Genomic DNA, 19,400 nt, shown 5'->3' on the forward strand with positions numbered 1-19,400 from the left:
TTCCTCTGCAAAGGTCTGGAGAGGGGCAGACTTGCCTCTGAACCTGGGCGCTGCTGTTCATGCGCTGTGGGACCCTGGGCAAGCTGTTTAACCCTGGGCTGATGTCTGAAGAATGGGGATCACTAAACGTGCTTCTCAGGGTGGTTTAAAGGTTGGCGATAATGTGCATAAGGAGCTTTGCTTGGTGCCTGGCATGCAATAGGCACTCAGGCAATGGCAGCTTGGCAGCTGCTGTTAGGATTCTGATGCCGACCCTCAGTTCTTCTTTCCAAGAATTTGATCTTTCTCTAAAAAGGCTTTTGTGCTTCATGTTCATTTTATCATGCTAGAAAATCTTCAGGCAGGCAGCAGTGCTAAATTACAGTTTGACTCTTCTGGGTTCTCTGGGGTGGTTCACTCTACCTGTGACTTCAGGAAGGTGGTCTCTCTCCCGGGAGGGAAAGGGAAGCCCAGCAATAAGCTGGCACCTTCAGGGCACAGCGCACGTGGCTACTGTAAAACACCTGTTGCTGTTTACATGCAAATCGCTCATGCCTCAACTATTCAGCTGAAAGGGGGAGGAGATGAGGCTTTACTTGGGACAGAAGGATAAATTCACATTTGGAAAGTAAGCTAACACCCTTGGGTAAAATACATCTAGTAAGTTTGAAGAACTGTGATTTATCATCACATTTTTCTCGGACTTCAAGTCCTCCAGTGTTAACTCTAGGATGGTAAACCAGGCCAAAAACACTCTAAAATGAGGGAGAGATGTTTTCCCCTCTAGAAATAGCTGCCAAACAGGTTCCACCCAATACCGGGTTGTATGCTGCCAACTGCATCTCATCATTACCAAAAAATGGAGGGACAGATATGAACTTGGAACTGACAGAGGGACAGGGAAAGATCCTGCCTGAACCGAGTGTCTACAATGTGTGAGGTATTCTACAAAATGATGTCCTGGAAGGTGTACAAACCCCTGAGGCAGGGAGTGTTCCCACCTAACAAATGCGGAAACAGGTGCGTAGAAGTAGACTGGCTGGGGTCATGTAGTTGATAAGTGGCAGTCAGTCTTCAAACCAGATCTGTTTGATTCCAAAGCCCAGTCTCTGTCCTCTACATATGCTGGTTGAGAGAAGGAGCTTTGGAGCCAGTGTCCCTGGGTTCAAATCCTGGCTCTGCCACTTCCTGGCTCTGTGGCTTTGCGTAAGTTGCTTAACCTCACTGTGCCCAAGTGTTAACACACCTGTAAAACAAGGCCATAAAAATGTCTACTTTGTATGCTCCTAGAGGGGATTAAAGAATTTAAAAGTGAGCTAGTATATGGAAGATACTTAGTTACTGACACTTGGTAAGTGTTCAGTAGATGTTAGCTACATTATTACTATCATCACCACTACCATTGCTATTTTCATTATTATTACTGAAGGATGTGCAATGATCTGGCCCAACTTCTCACTTTACAAAATCAGAGATGGAAGGGTCACAATAACAGGTAATTGAGGTCTAGTGCAAGGTTCTCTCCATTGTTTGGGGAAGGCTCAAAGAAACAACTATTTGGAGGCAGGATGTGTTTCCAGTGGCTTCTGAGATTAGGGGAGGGTATGCAGTGGAGTAAACAGCAGTGTGGTCAATCAGGAGACTACACTCCTGGGCTTCCCTTCTCCCATGTGAAGAGAGATAACTTCCCCTGCTTCTCCTAGCTGCTCCCTATGTGTACCCTGGGGTCAGAAACACTAGTATTTGAACAAACATACCTATGGCATGAGACTTACATGCCAAAAAAGAGCAACTGCTGAAAAATCCTTGGGGGACAAAGGGGCAGAAGAGAGGACAGACATCAAGACCCTAAAAAATGAAGACTTAGAAAGTTCTAGGGAGATTAAGAATCAGTAAAAGATTACCATAGAAGAGTAGTTGATAGATGTGGATATTAATAGATCCTTAGGAGGTTGCTGAAAATAGGGCAAAGCAGACATGGCTGCGTGGAATGTTTTACATAACCATGTTGCTGGGAGCCACCATCAGGAACGAGGCAAGAGGGAGAAGGAGATGGGGAGAGTGTTCTGGACAGACGGAAACAGATGTGCAGAGGCCTCAAGGGCGGAGGGAGCATGGAATCAAGGAAATGAATGAGAGCTAGAGAGGCTGGGGTGCAAAGAATAAGGCAGAGAATGGAGTAAACTGAGACTGACAAAGTAGATCAGATCATGGGGGGCCTTGTGCACTAGATTATGGGGCCTCGAAACATATCACACAGGCCTTGTGGAACAGATCACAGGACCAGACCACGGTACTGTGTAGACCTTATCACAGGGGCTTTTGGACCAGACAACGGCAAGTCACTGAGAGATTTTGATCAGTAGATCACAGTATTATATTTGTGCTTTGTAAAGATGGGTCTGACTACAGCATGGATTGTGGGGCTGGACTGCACACAGGCAGACTGGCAAGGGGGCTTCTGAGGTAGTTCAGGGGATCGAAGGTAGGACCTTGGATTAGGATGGTGCAGGTGGCTAACAAAATAAATGGACAGATATGAGAGACATTACGATGCCAAATCTACACGCATAGTGCAGGACTGGAATGTTGGGGGAGCGGAGGGAGAGAGGGATCAAAGGTGAATCCTAAGTTTCTAGATGGATGGTGATGCAAATACTGAGAAGTGGACACTGGAAGAGGGTGGGCTCTAGTTTTGGTTTTAGAAGCATGATGTTTGAGGTTATTTGACATCCAGGAGGAGATTGTGAAATACACAGAGTACCCACTCTGGACCAACCACTGTAACAGGCAGTGAAGATAAAATGATTAATAAGACAGATTCCCTGTCCTCAAGTAACTCATGATCAGCCCTGGCTGCACACTGGAATCACCTGGGGTTGCCTAACAAATACCAGATCCAAACCCCAGAGATCCTCATCTAATTAGCCTGAAGAGCCAACAGGGCACCAGGAGTTTTAAGAGCCCCCTGGTGAGTCTAAGCTGCCGTCAGGGCTGAGAACCACTGCTCTAGAGTGTGCAGAACCCAGGGTGGCCTGTGTCTAATCACATAGAAAGGAGAGGTAGCAAAAAAGACTCATGGCTTTAAGCCTTAAGAATTTAGAACAGAAATACTGAAGCACATGGGTATAATGGGAATAGTATTATTTGGATATTAAACCAATACATTTTCCTAATTCCTAGTTGTCCCATAGCTCCCGTATTGAGAACTAAGCCTGGCTGTCTGAGATCACAGTTTCTTCCATGGTATCTAGAACCACCTCTTACACCTATGGGGGGATTACACAATGGACGACAGTTGATCCCTACTCTGAAAGAGTTGATACTCTAATAAAAGATATAAGTCAAGTATAACATAAGGCAGGATGTGACACATGCCAAAAAATAAAAAATAAAATAAAATAAATGCCAAAGAATTTCAGAGAAGAGAGAAACAACTTTGGTTTGACTGCTCTTTCCAAGTCATCACAATGAACCATTCAGAATTTCCACCCCTGGATCTGATCCCACCTTTTCCTTAAATCTAGTTTAGAAGCACACATCTGCTCAATTTTCTTAGGAAAGAAAGAACACTGACAACCAGTCTGAAAAAACCCTGTCCCTGCCAGGCAAGCAACATGCAACTATGGCTCCAGCTGCTCCCACTGTGCCCTCTTCGGGACTCTCCAGAATTCCCACTTGCCTTTGCAGCGGGATGATGGGAAGGGAGGTACAGACTTTCATTAAGCATGCATGGAAAAGGGAGAAATGAGCACCCGGGGGATATAAAAACACTGGGAATGGCAGGGACCTGGGAAAAAACAAACCCTGCACTTCAGCCTTCCAAACAGATCTACTATACCCCCTCCCCCAAGAGTCAAACTGCATGCTCACTGCACAGTGCTTCTTGAATTCTTTCTCATGCCTCCCCCAGCCCCCAATTATAAGCAAAGCAACGCACCACTGTGAAACCCTGAACATGGTGAGCTGTGCTTTCTCTGCTTGCATGTAGAACTAGTGTACTGTCTCCCAACTGTCTACAAGCACATGAGTAATATCACACTGGCGTTTATCAACCTACCATCAACCACATCAACTATCCCTAAGAGACTATCAGCTGGAGTCCTTGTCCTCAAGGACTTTAGAGTAAGATTTAAGAAGTTTAGATTTTATCTCTCAATGACTGTGAAGCCACTTAAGGTTTATGAGCGATAAAATCAAGGTGTTTTAGTGAGATTTATCTGGCAGCAGTGGGCCCAAGTGGTTTGGCTGGGAAACCAGTAAGCAAAGGGATGATAATCAAGCCCTCAGAAGTCCACTGTGTTATCAAATACACTAGAAATACACTGGAACATTCCCTGAACCAGTAATTATTATGGTATTTAAGGCGACCAGGGTAACTACATCCTACTACAGGACACAGGACCTCCTCCAACCCTTCTGCCACAACAGCCCAGGGCCCAGACGGCCCTGACGAGGCCCAGCAATAGCGGATGGCACTTGCTGACCCTTCCCAGGCAGGCCCCTGTTTCCAGGCAACCATTCCAGACAGAAGGCCACCCACTTTTTCCCTAAAAGGGATTCTCCAGTCCCCTTGCTTCTTGCTTTCCAGGAGCACTTCCTTGTATCTTTCCCATCTCTCTCATCCCACAAACCATCCTCTTTTCTCACCACAAAGTACAGTAGAGCTAAGCTGAGTCGTCCCTGCCATACAGAGGCACCCCATCTTGGGAAGTCTGGGATCGATGGGGAGATGGGCACCTTATTTCCTTACAGCCCTGGGGACCCAGACATACAACCTCAAACTTTGTTATGGCTTTCATTAAATGAATCCATCAGTGCAATAGATAACAACAGCAATATAATAAATCTATGATATTTTGGCTTTGTACTAGGCACAGTGGTGCATGTAAAAAACAAACCAGACCCAGCCTCTGTCCTCAAGGAATTATTGAAGTCCAGAAGGGGTCTAATAAGATTTACAAATACCTATGAGAGACAGAATGTAATGGAACATGGAAGAACCCAAGAGAAAAGGCTGAGGGAAATCCTCTGGGCAGAAAGGAGGTTAAAGTAGATCATTCCGAAGGGAAAGCTAGGGGATGGTGTTTAGACAGAGGTGACACTTGATTTGGGCCCCGGAAGGACAGATTCTGACAAAACACACACAAAACCTTGTAAATCTAATTATTCAGCAATCAAACAACAGCAACAAGACAAAACTGACTTCTAGTATTTAAATATGAAAAGGGAAACAAGCACACACTCTGTGCAACCCACCCCACAGCCGGCTGGGTCTCTGGAATCCCTTCCTCAACTGGGCAGCGGAGAAGCGCCCTGATCTGTCCCGGCCACAAGAAGGCTGGCCTAAAAGTGCAGCCTCAGCCAGAAAGGAGGAGGCAGGCCCTGCAGGCAAACACCTGATGGGATCCAACTCTGGGATACCTGAAATCTTGCTTTCCTCCCTCAGCAGCAGGAAATTATTAGCAAGTTTGACACTCAGGGATTCCCAGCTGGAAAAGGGTAAGCCTCTCCAAGCCACCCTAGGCCCCACCGGCCTGAGATCAAACCCACAACCCCCTCTGGTGATCCCTTTCTCAAGGTCACTTGCGGATGTCAACACCAACCAACAGCTAACAATCACATGGCACTTTCAAAGTTCACTTTGTGCTTTCACCAACAAGTTTGATTCTCCCAGCATCCCCAGGGGTGCTGTGAAGTTTTTCTTGCTAATACAGGTTCTGTTGTATTATTTCCTACTGTGTTGAGCATCTTTCCTCAAGCACATTCTGTTCCAATAAATTCTCCACGTTAGTTTTGGTCCATCTTTATTGTTCACACACACCCTCTTCCCCTCTCACGGAGGGACACCGTGAGAGCTGAGGAATTTTTACCCTAAAAGAACCTACTGCCCATGTGGTGGTCATCCTGGGAGAGTTAAAAGAGCAATTCAGGGAACATCGTAAAGCAGCATCTGAGTATCAAGCAAAACAGGCAGACGCTGATGCAAAAGGAGTGCACAGGACAGAGAAAGCTTGCTCAGCCTGGACCGAGCAAGAAGTCACAAAGTACTGAAAGGGTATGAATAGTGCCTGACATTTAGTAGAAGCTCAAATTTTTCCTTTTCCTTAAATTTATACCTTGTGCTAAAAGGGATGCCAGGAGAAGCCCTCAGTAGCTGTATGACTTGAATTGGAGCTGCAAAGACAGGTGAGGCTCTGGGGGGAGTTTAGTTTGAGGGGAGGCAATGTCAAGGCTGAAGAGGTGAAAGTGAGAAGGAGACAGGAAGATCTGGTCAGACTGGAATTTGAGCTTTGCCCAGCAGACCACTGAGACCCTGGCAATGCGTAACTGGAGGAGGGCAGAATTTCAGGGCCTTGAAAATGGGTCAGAAGAGGAGGATGCTGTGGACAGATCAGCACCTACACCCCTGGATCCACAGCATGGCGACAAGAGGCTGGTCTGGAGGGAGAGTGAGGAGGAAAAGGCTTCTGTGCGGAAGGACCCTCAGTCTTGGCATCCAAGGGGACTGAGCCGAGTGCCCCTAAGTGGTGGGCTTCCCCGATCACCCCTGTCCTCCAACAAACAAGGTTCTGTCTCCTCCCCTCCCATTGCCCCCAGCACAGTCACCGGCTGTTTACTTGTCACTCCTTTGCTGACATTCACTAAAGTCCTTAATGCGTCCAGAAGCTTGTATAGGCTAGTAACTCGCTAAGTCCTCACAGGAGAGGAGAACTAATTGTTATTATCCCCATAACAGATAAGAAAGATCCAAAGTCAAAACCCTTAGTACTCTCTGAGCTGACAGTCCCTCACCAGACCCTCAGCGTAACCGCAGACTCTGCAGCCTCCTTCTTGCCCATTTCTGAATCCCTAACGCTGGGAGCAGAGCCTGGGGTGTCCAAATGACTCCAAAAATATAAACAGAATGGTTTTCATCTCTGACTTTCTAGGCGAGTGGCATTTGGTTCACACAGAACCTGTCGGCCCCAGGCTCAGAGCCTCCCTTCTCTGATGGCTTCAACAGTGTACGACTTGCCCACGGCATCCCACCCATGTTCAGAAGGACCCCATACTTGGCTTAATGCTCTGCTATTGTCATCTTGAAATTATGATTTTTGAACAAGGGGCCCATAATTTCATTTTGCACTGGGCTCCACAGATGAGGTAATTGACTACATCTGACTCCCCGCTACCCCTCCTGCAGAGTGTTTTGTTGTTTGCCAAATCTGAGGACCAGAGACAAGTCTGTGCAAGCAGCAACTGCTTTGTTGAAAACTTTCCATCCCAAATTAACACATAAATTTCTATTCTGGTTATGGAGCCAACTAATGCGTGTAACTCAATCATGTTGTTGTTTGCTCAATCTGGCTTTAAACCATGTAAACTCCATCCTCTCGGGAGCTTTCTGCTACTGGTTGGGGAACTAACAATACACGTCAAGCTTGTTACATGACTCTTAAGGATTCTGCTCCAATTTCTGCTCTCAGAATTTCTAACCCTGAGGACCCCACATTTCAGCCCTGGGTGATCCCCAGCCTTGTGTTAGTGAATATGGGAACATACCCTTAAGAAAGCCCCACATGTCGTAAGGAACAAAGCTAAACCATGAAACCCTAATGATATATTGTTTCTACCCTTCCACACCAGGTCTCTGACAAGACTTAAGTCCTGAAACCTCTTTGCATAAAGTGTTTCCTGAAGGATAAGGAAGACGGATACTTTTTCCCTGCCCAATCTAACCTGCTGTAATTAAATTAAAAATCAACAACTAACTAAAGGTATCTGAACTTTAGTTTATTGATCAGACAAATGGGTTGAACAATTTATCTAAATTTAATACCCCAGCCAAACAGAACAGCAGTTGGCTGTCACCCATGAGAACTGTAATACCCAAATGTACAGCACAGTGGAAACACAGCAGGATCCAAAAAGAAGGGCACAGGAGGGGAGGGGGGCAGCGGAGGGGTTGTCAAGAGGCCTCGGCTCTGCTCCTGAACAGCTCTTGAAGTTGGATTTACATCACTTCATTCTCTAAGCCTTGGTTTCCACGTTTGAAAAACACTGAGAGAAAAATATTTGGTGACAGATTAAATAAGATGATGGACTAAAAAAAACTGTGAAAACATAAAGCTTTACCCTAAATTATGAGACGTTACGACGAGATGTTGCACACGCCTAGTGGGACCTCACAAGGTCACAATTGACTTTAGCAGGTCCCATGGAAACTGCCAGAACCCTGAAAGGATTTCCAGGGAACCCAAGCCCCCAGGGAGGCGAGATCAGCATGCAATGGAAAGAATTTCTGCTCCCCGCAGCCTGCCAGCCCACAGCCTCCCAAAGCGATCAGATGCCGGATTTGGAAACGGCCAACCTGATAGAATTCTTTACACTTCTAATTACTTCATGATTTGTAAGCGTTTTGGTGGTTGCTTCAAGGCTATTTTATTAATTCACAGATTTTCACTATTTTTGTTTCTCCTTTTCTTGCCAATAAGCTGAGTGAGCTGCAGCGTGGCATCTGGGAGAGTTACAACGGGAGCCAGCCAGCCCCCTCCCCAGCCCCCCGCCGCCCAGGGACCTCCCTGCAGAGGGAGTGTCAGAAGTCACCCCCAGGGACAGGTGGGTGGGGAGGCCCGGTGGGAGCCTCTTCTCTCTGCTCTGGGAGAAAGCCCTGGGCCACCTCCCCCACTCTGTCTAATGCTGCCACCACGCTCACTCCAGGCCCTGCAGTGACCCCGGGCTCACACTCGGAATCTCACACGTCAGGAGAATGCTGCCGTCACTGGGCCTGTCTCATTCACCCCATGAAGATTCTTTCATTAGAACCAAAAATTAAGAGAGAGGACCCTGTGCAGCCAGGTCTCTAGTGTGACCTGGAAATACCGTCCAAACTCTTGCCCTGAGACCCTGCCCTCCGTGCACTCTAGCAGGCCTGGGTACAGGATCTGGTTTAGCCCGGCCTCGCCTCGCCTCCCTAAAATGGGGATGAAAGCATATGCTGTGCCCTCTTCACACGGTAACAGTGAGAAGGGGTGTTAAACAAGGGACTATTATAACCAGACAGCTTTGGTTTAAATGCAACCTAGGGCTCATGGGTTTTTGTAAAGGTTTTTGTAAACGGGTTTTGGCTGAAGCTTCTCCTTCCCCCAGAGCCCATGTCAACTGAGGCTGGCGGTGGGGAGCAGGAAGGAATGTTCGGGAAGGGAGGGTCTGTGTCCTCACTGGGCCGTTGCTATGCATTGCACCCTCCTCAGATGCTTTTCGTCACCTTCTTCCTTTCAGAACCTGCCCCCAGAGGAAGGTGCAGGCAGGATCCAGCTGAGGATGTACAACAGGAGCTGAAACGGGGGCCACGCAGCCAGCATGAGAGGAGGAAAGCAAGGATGCGAGCTGGACTGGTAGATCCTCCCAACCCACCCTTAGTTACAGGGCCTAACGAGAACACCCATTTGTCTTGCAGACTGATGGGGGACTGGGGATAACCAGGAGGCTGCCTTTACCGTGCTGTGAGCAAGGAAAGGCTCCCCTGATAAATTACATCCACACGACAAACGACAGTGTGCGCCGATTAACATCAGCAGAGTCACAGAACAGGCCGTGGGACAAGCCTCCTTCTGAACATCATGGAGATCGGGCTCCTGTGTGACAGCAATGGGCCAAGGCTGTGGTTTATTCTGAAGGGTTTGGAATGAAGCTCATTGGCCAGAGTCCCCTGGTGACTTCCTGTGAGCCCGATGGGCCTTGTCAGGCCTGAGATGTAACCCGAGGGAGGAGGGCAGAGCTGGAGGAAAGAGTGAGGAAGTGGCAAAGGAGTGGAGAGTTGACAACAAAAAGGAAAATCAGGTGCCTGGGGTGGGAGTGCAGGGACAAGTGGATCACAAGTAACAGCTTCAGTGACCACGGAGGCCAAAGGCTGCCAACCCCTTTACCTGTCCCAGGGCTCTTCCAGCCTCCAGCAGGATGTTAGGGAAAGGGCCATGGGAGAGCTGACACCGACTCCCCAGTGAGGACAGCAAGTGCCACCAAGCCTAGTCCACGTCTCCCAGGAAGCTTCTGACATGACCACTTGGCCACAGCATTCCCGTCCTCTGCCAACCTCGCGTTCAGAGGTGGACTGACCAGGAAACTGAGGCTCCTCACTTGCAAAAGCCCCTTCCAGAGTCCTGGGAGGGGCCCTGGCAATTTTGTGTTTCTTCTTTTTTAGAGAGCTCCAAATATTCTATCATAAGCTTCAGGCCCCCAGATCCTGGCTCCACCCTGGCTTTTTGTTCCTGGCACTCAATGCCTCGTGTCCTCTCTGGTTCCCATGTCTTATACTTTATGTTTCCACAAGAGTGTGTCTTTCCTCTCTGATTACACTGTGAGCTCCTGACGGAGGGGAGTGCCCCCTACTTCTGCAGTCTCCCCAGCAGGTGACGTCACAGGCCTTGCACATGGTAAGAACCTGATACACCTTGTTCAATGTGTGTGTGCTCTTGACTAGTGGGCCTTTTCAGGCAGGGGGCTGGAAATGATGCTAGCAGTTGAGGAAAGGAGAAAGGGAGAATGAGAGGGTGGCGTAAGGAAGGAGAAGTCTTGCCACATTCCATGGCGAGCACCCTCACTCTCCCTGAGGATTCCAGGGCTCCACTGGCCCAAGGCTTGGTCTCTTAAGGTCACGGAGGCCAGCTATCCCTTCTGAGTCCAGTCCTGGTTCCTCCTGACCTGCACCCTCTCCAGCATCTTCCCCTGGGCCCTGAGTCAGCTCAGTGAAAGAACAAAACTGGCTGGGTTTTCAGGATGCCTGAACTTGGGCTTCTCCACACAGGCGTGCTGGGCAAGCGGAAGTCAGCCAGGATGTAAGTTTCATTTCCATTTATCTCTCATCTTCCAAGCACCCTGGAGAGTGAATTAGAATTGGAATGTAGTGCCACGGGCTGAGGGAGAAGACAAGGGTTCTGGCCTGGCCGTGTGTTTTGACAAGGCCTTCGGCTGACTCAACACTCTAAGCATGCCACTGGGTGCTCTCAAGTGTCACTTTCCGACCACTACAAGTTCTCTAAAACTCCAAGGCAGCCGAAATGTCCCAGGTGGCAGCACCAGGAAAGCATACCAGCTCGGGACTCCAGGAGAGGCACCTGCATATCTTAGAAGAGATTTGTCTTAAAACAAAATTATCATCAGTGACACCAGCCCCACCACCAAACTCCTGGCTCAGAATTTACTTATAAAAAGCAAGTAAACCAAAGTGCACCAATTTGGATTTCGGCAAAAAAATAAATATGATGATCATTCTTGATGCCACAAAAGGATTCATCACTGGTTTTGCATAAAAAGTAAAACAACAAACACAATTGCTGCTTTTTTAAATTACAAACTCCCCATCTAAAAATCAGAGAATAAAAATAAGCAAAAACAAAACAGAGTAGTCCTAACAATGAGGAGGAACCTGGCTAACACTTTGGTATATACCCTTGTAGGCATTTCTGTGTATATATAATAATATTTTTTAATAGAAATAGGATCATACAGTATGTATATAAGTGATACATTATTTTAAAAAATTCTGTAAGCGAGGAGACTGCTACATTATTTAATAACTCCAATTTACTTGTGCATCAATTTTAAGTATTGTACTCTTCTAGAACCTTAAATAAAATTCTTATAAATTTGTAAATTATAATTTAATGTACAAATCTTTAGGAATGTAATTGGGAAATCATAAGTTGGCTGGTACTTTTATATTCTGCGTCCATTTGTACTACAGGCCCTAAAACCCCGTATACTTTTATATTCATTCATTCTTTCAACAAATGCTGATTTTATGCCAACTCTGTCCCCATAATTGTGTTAGTAATGGAGATACAGAAGTAAAACAGATGGACAATCCTTGTCCTGGTGGAACTTACACTGCACTGAGAAAAGACAGACAATATATAAGTAAACAGAGATGAACAAAATAAGATCAGATTGTGAAAAGGGCCATGAAGGAAATAAATAAGGAAAGGTGATATAATGGGATATTTCAGGGGAGGGGACTATTTAAACAGAAGGGCTCTCCGAAAAAAAAAAATCATTTGGCTTGAGACCTGAAAGATAAGAAGGAGCCATCCATGTAAAAAGCTAGAGGCAGAGCAATTTAGGCAAAGAAAAAAGCAAGTGCAAAGGTCCGGGGGCAGGAAAGAACTTGGTCTATTCAGGAAAAAGCTGGGCCGGGGGGGATTGAAACAAGAAGAATTGTGTGGGACAAGGTGGAAGAGGTGGATGGTGCAGAGACTTGTATGTTATTTTAAGAAGTTCTGACTTTACTCCAAGTGCAACAGGAAGCCATGAAGTGTTCCAAGTAGGGAAGGTATGATCTGCATGTTTACAAGATCCCTCTGGCTGATACATGAAATGTGAGGAATGCACTGGGGTGGGGGTGGGGGTGGAGACAAGCAACAATGGGGAGAGCAGTAGGGAGGCCCCTGAGGTGGTAGAGCTGGGAGATAAGAAAGGCTGGGACTCTGACGTCAGGGTGGAGGTAGAAGATGCAGAGAGATGCAAGATGTATTCTGGAAGCAGTACCAAAGGGATTTGATGACTGATTCACTGCAAAGAAGGAGTAAACAAAGATTCTTAATTATTTTGCTTGACTGACTGGCTGTTTATGGTACCATTTACAGAGAAAGACTAGGGGATAAGCAGATTTGGGGGGAATCTAAATGAGTTTGTTGAAAAACCGACAATGCTGCACAATGTTTATGGTTCTTTTGAGATCCAGCTTCCCCTTCGTTCCAAGAACTTGGAGATTAAAGCACTGAGGCTTGGCTGGACCAGGTCCTGGTGCTGGTTTAGCCACATGACCCGAGACTTCAGGCATTTACTTCACCCCATTGGGTTACCCACCCCCCACCCCCAATCTCTGAAACAGAGAGAATAAATGCCACCTTCTTAATTCCTACAGCTCTCTTCAAAGCTGATAAATGATGCCTAAAAAGCTATTTCCGCTCCTGCGAAGGAGGCATACTATAAATTATTTTGTTTTCTTAGCTGTGTTCTGAACTAACAGTTGTGAATACCAAGGAGATATTTATTTTATTCTAAGAGCTCTGCTCTGGAAACAAACAACAAACATCTTTTGAGGACAATATCTTAAAATAATACCATGTATCTAACTGTACAGGTCACTAATTCCTCCCCAACAATCTTTAATTGGTTTGGAAACACTGGCACTCACTCTTATCACGAATCATGCTCACATTTAAATTCTGAAACCCGTGTTCTTGGCAGTTCACAGTGGCTGCTACTCTACCATTCACAAAATGGTCTCTCTTGGTAAATTACCATTTGCAGTTCCAAATCTACTCTGCCTATGTCAGCGTCACGACTCAGGTATCCACACCATCAGGGGATAAGCTGTTCTCACTGCATCAAATATTTAGTGAGAGCCTCTGTCATGGGCATGGGGCACACTGGGCAGTGGACGTGCCATCCAAGACCCCCTTCAGGAATGAGGGCCTCACTTAATAATAAAGTCCACTGGGTCACCATGAACTGTAAGGTCTGTAAATTGGTGTTATGGATGTGTCCTGTCTCCCCAGACAGATGGTAAACACCCAACGGCAGGGATATATAATCTCTTCCATGCCTAGCACAGTGTAGGGCATAAGATAGAAAATGTCACTTGGCATCAGATTATTAGGAGCAGCACATGGAATGGTCACATTTGCTAAGACTAAGTGCCAAATTAATGGTACAGATTAGAAAGTGCCATAGATACTTGAAGAAGAGGGAGACGGAAGAAAACTCCAGGGAAATCACAAGAAAAGCTTTTATATGAACTCCAACTCTCTGGTGACAATGGAGATTTCATTTCTGGGAAAAATGTTGCTCCTGGTAACACCCATACTCTGTTAGTGAGAGCTGGATTCTCTGGCTCATCGCCCCTCTCACCTACCACTTGGGGTTCTATCTGTGCTGATTAAAAGCTCTGCAGATAAGATCTCAAATCTTTAGTAGCTCTGGCAAAGGTCTGGTTGGGGAGTCAGCAGAAATTGATGCCCCAAACCTGTAAGAGGATAAAACCCCATTTGTCTCCCTGGCACCCAGGGCTTCAGCTCACGGAGACATTTCCTGACTCTTACTAACTACAGTCCTATGTATCTATAGCACACGTTTTAGTACTTTAGTACCTTTGTTATTTTTTCTCTCTACCTGTTTCCTGTTCAGATCTCTTGCCTTCATGGAGATGCACCCCAAGATCGGATATCTTACCTGTTTTTGTTTCCGTGAGTGTTTGGAAGTCAGTATGGTAGGGAAGAACATAATCTCTGGTGTCAGGTTTGCTTCTCAGCCTCGCTAACCAGGAAACTTTGTGCAAGCTACTTAGCCTTTCTAAGCCTCAGTTTCTTCATCTGGAAAATGGGGATCATAGGACCTTCTTCAAGTTAATGTGATTAAATGAGGGAGTGCATGTAAAACACCTAGCAGAGTGCCCAGAAATGTAGCAAATGCTCAATAAAATAAAATATTAGTTTCCCTTTTTAACAGCCTTTAAAGGGCTATGTGGCCTAGCAAGTCAAGTAACTAAGAGGTTACTTTGATCAATTGAAATAAAAATAATTATCAGGTTGACAGTTCCCTAAATACATGGATAACCTCTCCAAAGATGGAAAGGAAAGTAGACAGATGGCTTGATGGCAGGGTAGGTTGTGGGTGGATTTTTTCTTTCTGCAAGTTAAACATCGTTATAATGTCCTTTGTGCTGTAGTTTTTAAAAATGAACAAAGGCATATGAAGATCCTCATATATCATGGCATAACATCACTTTCTTCCCCAGGTAAACACAAGCAGAAGGTCGGTCTCGTGAAGTCAGAGTGATCCAGCACGTGCAGGGTTCCGGATCATGGTCCCTGTGGCACCTGCACCGCGTCACCTGGAGTGCATGTTGAACAGGCAGATTCCACGCCAGGATTTCTGAAGTGGGGGCCTAAGAATTTGCAGTTTATTACATAAGTTCCTCAGGTGATTATAAGTCTCTCAAGTTTGAGAGGTCCTAGTCTATTAGAAAGAACACTGGATTTGTAGATAGAAGACCCAAGTTCTGTTCTTAGCTCAGCTGCTAATTGTCTTTAAGCAAGTTATGTGTCCTCTTGGAGTCCCACTTTGCTTTTCTACTAAAATGCTTCCAACTCAATGATCGTTGAGGCCCCTTCTAAAAGGAGGAGAAGGAGTCAGTCACATTCCCTTCTGGGAACCCATGCCAAAGGAGAAAAGTTGGCCCAAGAGCCTGGATTCCTGAGGATAACTAAATAATCTTTGGGACAAATAAATATTCAGCAAGTGATCAGGCTCAGCAAAAGCAAAGTGCATGCCTATTGTTGCCAACCCAAATAAAGACGTTGCACAGCCTGCATTCCCTTGGGAGAGCCAATATCCCATTTCTTTTCATGGCTGGCAAGTCTGCAACACAGTCCAACATCCCTCCTCACACCAACCTCCCCATTGAGTGGCATGGCAGAGAGAGAGTACTGCAGAAGGTCAAAAGAGGGAAACATTTCTCCATCTGGCTTGTGGTTCTCGCTTTGGTAAAAGGATAAAGTGGTTAAAAACAATGACTAAAAGGAGGATCAGCATTATCAGTGGGTTTCCATGGAGTGTGAGCTTGCTCTCTGCACTGGGCGATACAGGATTCCTGAAAACATGCAGGAAGGCAGGGAGGGTAGTCTTCAATGATCATTAAGATTTACCTGTCTCGTTGGATGAGTCAAGGATTCTAGGTCCAGTTTAATTTAAAATCCTTTGGAATTTTGATGAGACCATTCATACATCGGGTAAACACTGTAATGACTCACAGAAAAAAAAAAACATGGCCGATCATCTAATTTTTTCTGAGGAAGGAGCGACAGGCTTCACAAATGCAGACTAATTACTATATAATATCAGACCTTGTAACCTTAAACCAAGAATCTCTGGCTGGATCCTGTTAATCCAGATTTACAGAAATTTGAGTCTTCACAAAAGACCCTTCAAACAGTTCTTTCTTTTTACAGCATGATGTTCTAATTAAAATGACACATTTTCCCACTGCTCCATTCACCTTCTTGCCTAAGTAACATTTTTAACTAACTTGGGTCATGGAAAGGCATGCTATAGAAAAAGGCAGTTGTCCAGGCCAGACAGCTGTGTCCTGGAGGGGTGGACTGTGCAACACACTGACTTCCAAACAGTATCGTGTAGGGTGCAGTCTTTGCATTTCCTCTCTGGGCTTGGGATGGTTTTATTTATCTTGTTGCACCCTTTCAAACACCTGTCCCACGTGAGGCTCATTCGACTTTGATGATTCTGCTCTCACAAACGGAGCAAACGTTTTCTCATCAGGCTGGTAGATGAAGCCTACTTGCTCGTGGTTTCTAACACTAAAGATAGAAAGAGATTTAAACACTACCAGGATATGTTTGAGATATCATTCATAAAACTCAAGCATCCTCAAAGCCAAGGAACATTTAGTCAGAGTCAGTTTTTTTGTTTTTTTGTTTTTTGAAATAAATTCAAAGTTATATAAACAGTTGCAAAAACAATACTAGCCCCATATACACAATTCCATCATACCCTGAACCCCCTCCCCCGGTAGCTCAATCCACCAACTTTAACTTGCTGTCGCATTGCTATTTCTTTCCCTCCCTCCCTCCCTCCCTATCATCCATCATCTATTGCTCTGTCGTCTGAACATATGAGAGTTAGCTGCACACATCCTTGAGCATTCACTAAAATTCATGTATACACTTCCTATGAACAAGAACATTCTTTCATGCAATCCCATTAAGCGCAGCTAAGAAGTACAATAGATTCAATAATGATAAAAAGCTTACATTCTATATTTCCTTTTCCTTATGTCTCAACTGTGTCCCTGTGAGCCACCTGTCCTCTATCCTCCTGTCCCATCCAAGTTCATTCTTAGTATTCAATTGAGATCTAGTTAGACTTTTTTTTTTTTTTTCAGTTGTGGAAACATATATACAGCCTAAATCTTCCCATTCCACTCCCTCCCTAGCCTTTCATTAGTGGGATTAATCACGTTTAGAATATTGTAATGCTCTTTCTCACCATCCATTACTAGAAATTTCCCTTCACCTCAAACAGCAACCCTACACTCATTTCTTAACTCCCCATTGCCCCTTCCCCCATTTCTCTTAACCCAAACTCTACTTTTCATCTCTATGGTTATATTCTCTGATAATTTCTTCGTGTTTACTGCGGGGCTTAAAATTAACCTCTTAAATCCATATCAATCTTGTTTTTCTTTGATACCACCTTCACTTCAATAGGACACATAAACTATGTTCCTATACTCCTTCATTCCCCCACCTTTATATAGTTGTCTAAAATTACATATTTTACATTGAGTTCAAAACCACTGATTTGTCCTTAGAGTTTGTGTATTTTATATCACGTAGGGAGTAACTAGTGGAATTACAGTTCAAAAATTATTGACTTCTATTTGTATTCCATTGTGGTTGGAGAATGTGCTTTGAGTATATTCAATGTTTTTTTTTTAAATTTCTTGAGGCTTGTTTTATGTCCCAGCTTATGGTCCCTTCTCGAGAAAGATCTGTGATCACTAGAGAAAAGTGAGTGTCCTGGTGATTTGGGATGTAAGGTACTATATATCTCTGCTACAATTCTCTATATCTCTTTCTCCTTTCCCTGTCTCTCCTCCAGCAGGGCTCCCCTCAGAATCTGAAGTAGGGCAGGTCTTTCATCAGCAAAGTCTCTCAGCATTTGTTTGTCTGTGAAAAATTTAAGCTCTCCCTCAAATTTGAAGGAGAGTTTTGCTGGATTAAGTATTCTTGGTTGGAAATTTTTCTCTCTCAGAATTTTAAATATGTCATGCCACTGCTTTCTCGCCTCCATGGTTGCTGCTGAATAGTCACTACTTAATCTTATGTTGTTTCCTTTGTATGTGGTGAATTGCTTTTCTCTTGCTGCTTTCAGAACTTGCTCCTTCTCTTCAGTATTTGACAGTCTGATCAGAATATGTCTTGGAGTGGGTTTATTTGGATTTATTCTATTTGGAGTTCGCTGGGCATTTATGCTTTGTGTATTTATATTGTGTAGAAGGTTGGGGAAGTTTTCCCCAACAATTTCTTTGAATACTCTTTCTAGACCTTTACCCTTTTCTTCCCCTTCTGGGATGCCAATGAGTCTTAAGTTTGGATGTTTTATTTTATCTATCGTATCCCTGAGATGCATTTTGATTTTTTTGATTTTTTTCTCCATTCTTTCTTTTGTTCTTTCATTTTCTGTTCTGTGGGCTTCTAGGACACTGAGATGTTGTTCAGCTTCCTCTAGTCTTGTATTGTGAATATCCAGAGTCTTTTTAATTTGGCCAACAGTTTCTTTTATTTCCATAAGATCTTCTATTTTTTTATTTACTCTTGCAATGTCTTCTTTATGCTCTTCTAGGGTCTTCTTTATGTAGCTTAGATCCTGGGCCATGGTCTTCTTGATGTCCTTTAAATCCTTTGCCATGTTTTCGTTCCTTGATTGTAGATCTTTGATTAATTTTGCGAGGTATACTGTATCTTCCGATATTTTGGTTTGTGTGTTTGGAGTTGGATTCTCCATATCTTCTGGTTTTATCATATGCATTTAGATTTTCTGTTGTTTTTGGCCTTTTAGCATTTGTTTTGCTTGATAGGGCTCTTTCAAGTTGTAAAGAAAAAGGGATATCGATCTAATTTTTCAGGAACACAGTTTGGTGACGTACACTTTCTCTAACTAACCAGCAGATGGCGTCTGTGAGTCACCTATATCCCTCGAGTCAGTTCTCAATCTTTTTTCCGCTTTGTGTAGGGAAATGATTCTTGTGGGTTCAGTTGGAGAACTCAGTTTGGGTGTGTTGCTGGAGCTGTCCGCCCTGAACGTGGGGCGTGTGTATGGGTAGCCAGGGAGGAAGGGCAGTTCTAATGTTCAAATCCCCCAGGATCCCGGAGACTCAAGGCCACCGCAAAAGTCTAAGCCTTCATTTCAGTTCAGCCCCAGCCTCTCTCTCTCGCTGATCCATAAACCACCGGACTTGGTGTAGCATCCCTGGGTTCTCCAGGAGGATCCCCCCTCCCAGCCACGCTCCTCCAGTAGCTCAGCCAAGGGAAGGCTGTGCTACGTCATCAGTGCGCGCCATCCCTCAAAGGAAGCCCCGGGCCGCCGGGCCGTGCGGCGGCGCACTCCCAGCCCAAAGCAAAAATGGCCGAGTAGGGCGTCTCAACACCCCCCTCCTCGCACCGTTCTTCCTTCCCAGCTCCGGGACAACTGGCGGGGCTGTGGGCTGTGGGCTGTGGGCACGGCCCCGGGCAGGAGTTTATCCAGCCCTCCGGGGAGCCAGCTGCTAGCCGTGGGGTTTCTTTCTGCTTCCGGCTCTCCCCTCCATTCCCCCGAACCCAAGGGTATCTGCTGCGGGCTATCTTCCCAGCCAGACA

General features: G+C 45.4%; 1 protein-coding gene across 3 annotated transcripts in view; it reads right to left on the bottom strand.

Annotated features, from left to right (window-relative positions):
- MAPK4 (mitogen-activated protein kinase 4) overlaps positions 1-19,400 on the bottom strand; it is a 159,456-nt gene that overhangs the window by 89,575 nt on the left and 50,481 nt on the right. Inside the window, exon 1 of one of the 3 annotated variants that reach the window (XM_037806192.1) lies at positions 14,197-14,583. The exons of the other annotated variants lie outside the window; for them this stretch is intronic. The gene's annotated coding sequence lies outside the window, so the exon portion shown is untranslated. Of the gene's footprint in view, positions 1-14,196; positions 14,584-19,400 lie in introns of those variants that run through there. 3 annotated transcript variants of the gene reach the window in all.

The sequence above is a fragment of the Choloepus didactylus genome, chromosome 16 (assembly GCF_015220235.1).
Source record: "Choloepus didactylus isolate mChoDid1 chromosome 16, mChoDid1.pri, whole genome shotgun sequence".
In the NCBI taxonomy this organism is placed as follows: domain Eukaryota; kingdom Metazoa; phylum Chordata; class Mammalia; order Pilosa; family Megalonychidae; genus Choloepus; species Choloepus didactylus.